Source organism: Theobroma cacao, chromosome 3 (genome assembly GCF_053813885.1).
Source record: "Theobroma cacao isolate CCN51 chromosome 3, ASM5381388v1, whole genome shotgun sequence".
NCBI classification, from domain to species: domain Eukaryota; kingdom Viridiplantae; phylum Streptophyta; class Magnoliopsida; order Malvales; family Malvaceae; genus Theobroma; species Theobroma cacao.
The window spans coordinates 27,240,690-27,244,840 of NC_142641.1; positions in this window are offsets into that span (position 1 = coordinate 27,240,690).

The window sequence follows — 4,151 nt, forward strand, 5'->3', positions numbered from 1 at the left end:
GGGAAATTAATTTTTTTATTGACTTGATTATGGATACACAACCAATTTCTATACCTCATTATCGAATGACACCAACTAAATTAAGAGCGCTTAAGAATCAATTAAAAGATTTATTGAATAAGGGTTTTATTCACCCTAGTGTGTCACCTACTGGTGCTTTGCTGCTATTTCTTACGAAAAAGGATGGTAGCCTTCGGTTATGCATTGACTATCGACAATTGAATAAGGTCACTATGAAGAATAAATATTTACTCCCAAGGATTGATGACTTATTTGATCAATTGCAAGGTGTTGTGTGCTTTTTTAGGATTGATTTATGCTCGGGATTTCATCAATTGAGCATAAAAGAATGTGATGTACCCAAGATAGCGTTGCACACATGTTATGGATACTGTGAATTTCTAGTGATGTTGTTTGGACTCACCAACGTACTTGCAGCATTTATGGATTTAATGAATAGGGTCTTCTGGGCATAATGAAATAAATTTGTGGTCATATTTATCTACGATATTTTGGTATATTCTAAGAGCCCAAAGGAACATGCATAACATTTGAAAATTATACTTCAAACCTCGAGAAAACATAGGTTATACGCTAAAATTTTGAAGCGTGAGTTTTGGCTAAGTAAAATTAGTTTTTTAGGACATGTCCTATCAGAACAAAAGGTACAAGTTGACCCTAGTAAAGTACAAGCTGTAGAGAATTGGCCAAGGCCGATGTCTATAATAGAAGTCAAAAGTTTTCTAAGCTTAGTCGAATATTACAGACATTTTATACAAGATTTTTCTAAGATTGCATCTCATTTGACAAGACTAACTAAAAAGGAGTTAAATTTGATTGGTCTAATACATGTGAGGCTAGTTTTCAAAAGCTTAAAACCCGTCTCACTTTTACACTTGTGCTAAGCCTACCATATGGATTCGAAGGCTATACCGTGTATTACAATGCATCACGGGTTGGATTTGGTTGCTTGTTGATGCATCATGGGAAAGCTATAATGTATGCCTCTTAACAGTTAAAGAAGCATTAACAAAACTATCCTATGCACAACCTAGAAATGCCCACAACTGTGTTTGCTTTACAAATTTGGTGCCATTATCTCTATGGTGAAACTTTTCAAATATATAACAATTACAAAAGTTTAAAGTATATATTTCAGCAAAAAGATTTAAATTTGAGATAGCATAGATGGTTAGAACTTTTGAAAGATTATGACTGCACCATACTTTACCATCCTCGCAAGCCGAATGTGGTGGTGGATGCCTTGAGCCAAAAATCGATGGGGAGTTTGGCACACATGACAACAGAGAAACGATCTTTGGTGCAGAGTTTGTATGATTTAGCAATATGGGTGTACACTTTGAGGTTAATGGTTCTAATGCCTTGTTGGCACATTTTAGAGTTTGACCCATGATATTAGATCGATATAAAGCTACCTAGCATCAAGACGAATATATATGGTGAAAATATTTTGGGATATGAGTGAAGATAGAGCTCGAGACTTTGTGTATGGCATAGATTGTTTAATGAGATATTGATAACGAATTTATGTGCTGAATATGGATGGTTGAAAGAATGAGATTTTGGAAAACTCTCACATGGTAGCTTATGTAATCCACCCAAGAGCCACCAAGATGTATCATGATCTGAAGTCTGTGTATTAGTGGCCAGGATTAACAAGAGATGTGGCTAAATATGTCTCTAAGCACTTAACATGTCAGCAAGTGAAAGTTGAACATCAAAGACTTTCGAGACTGCTACAACCATTACCAATGTCTGAATGGAAATGGGAACATCTAGCAATGGCCTTTGTGACAGGTTTTCCATAAGCTAAGAGTGGCTATGATGCCATTTAGGTGATAATTGTCTGGCTAACTAAGTCTGCCCATTTCTTGCCGGCCAAGACTAAGTATGGAGTAACTCAGTATGCCTAAATAGACATTAATGAGATTGTTAAGCTACATGGTGTTCTAGTAACCATAGGGTCCTACAGAGGACCATAGTATAATACTCAATTTTAAAAGGGATTGTAAAAGTCCTTAAGCACGAGATTGAAATTTAGGATGATCTTCACCTATAGATGGATGGCTAATCTAAGCGCACCATTCAGATGCTCAAGGATATGTGGAAAGCAATTACACTCGATTTTGGAGTTTTATGGAATCATTACTTGCCTTTGGCAAAGTTTGCTTATAACAATAGCTATCAAGCCATAATCGATATGGCTCCGTATAAGGCTTTGTATGGGCAAAGATGTAGATTGCCTATTGGTTGGTTTGAAGTTGAAAATAGAAAACTCTTAGGGCCAAAAATGGTCCAAGAAACTGAGCTATGCATCCATGTAATTCGAGAAAGGATGCTAACTACTTAAAGTGTTTAGAAATCTTATGCCAATAATAAGCGAAGACCCTTAGAATTTGAAGTTGGCGATTATCTGTTTTTGAAAGTTTTTCCTACTAAAGGAGTGAGAAATTTTGGAAAAAAAGGGAATTTGAGACCTAGATACATCGAACCCTTTGAGGTATTAAAGCGCGTTTGTGCAATTGCATGTCATTTGGCATTACTGCCAAACTTGTTTAATGTTCATCCAATCTTTCATGTGTTCATGCTTAGGAAATATGTTCCTGATCCTTCGCATGTGATATGATATAATGAAATCCAATTGCAAGATGGACTTAGTTATGACGAGTAACCCATAGCCATATTGGATTAACAAGTAAAACGGCTTCGCTCCAAGGATATTGTTACGGTGAAAGTATTGCAGCGAACCCATTTGGTTGAAGAAGCCACATGAAAATGCGATAAGGAAATGAGAGAGAAATATCCCCATTTTTTAAGGATTGATATATGTTTTAAATTATCGTGTGTAATTAAATTCGGAGATGAATTTCTTATAAGAAGGGGAAAATGTAACATCCTTACGTTTTTTGACATGGCCTATATGTGATAAGGGCTAAGTTATTAAAGAGTAAATTTGAACCCTAATGTGTATGCTTATGGAGCATGTATATGAACTATCATTTGTAGAGAGAATGATCTTGAGATTCGTTGTATATTTGGAGACTTTTTTTATGATATATGGATGTGTTAAGTGTTTAAAGCAATGCCTTATGATAATTAGGCAAAAATTTTATGAACATATTTGAGGAATCTAAAGGTTTGATACTTAGATTGGAGCTTTGATATTATGTTTAAGTATTTGAGTAAAGATTTAAGTCATATATGGATGGTTTGAGATTGTGGAAGAGATTTAGAATGGGTTTAGGCTTCAAAAGAAATAATTTTTACAAATCTGGACCAAAGAAGTTGATCCTAGTGCATAGAGGCTCAATCCAGTAAAGTGAAAAGCAAGGGAGTCATGCATTCTGGTTTAAGATCGACTATAGACTCTTTATAATATATCCTAGGAAGGAAAAATGGAAAAAATGTAAACATTTTAGTCCAGGATCGATTATAGCTCTATAGTTGATCTTGTGATGCAAAATTTAATAAAAATAAATACTCTGATCCAATATCGACTATAAACCCTTTATAGTTGATCCTATGAAAGGGAAAAAGGATGAAATACAAGCTTCCTAGTCCAAGATCCACTATAAACCTCCATAGTCGATCCTAGGCTGCCATGTCAACCTAAAACGAGCTTAAAAGCCCTCAAATAGAAATTTTCTTCATTTTCCCCTGATTCTTCTTTTCTCCACCCATTTCCTCTCAAATTTCATATCCTTCAAGACCATTAAACTCCATCAACAAATCTTCGATTCTAAATGCCAAATGTAAGGATTTTCACTTCCAAGAAAAGAAAGAGAGAAAACAACTTGGTTTTGATGATTTTGTTTTCTTTCTCTAACCTCCTAAAACCTTAAGCCCCAAATAGATTTTTGGAATGGTTTGGAGCTAATCCAAGCGTGGGGAAACATTATTGAGGTAAGATTAACTGTTTTTACTAAATATTTTTCAATTTAATTAGTTAAATTCTAAGAAATCCAAATTCTCCAACTTAGGTAAATCTCCCTCAATTTGGTTGGAATTTGGAGCTATGATTGTTGCAATCTAGCTCCTAAGGTATGGGTTTAGTTGATTATTGAAAATTTTGAACTTATATATTGTATTGCTAAAGATTTAGTCATTTTTAGAAAAGTTGGCATTTTTCA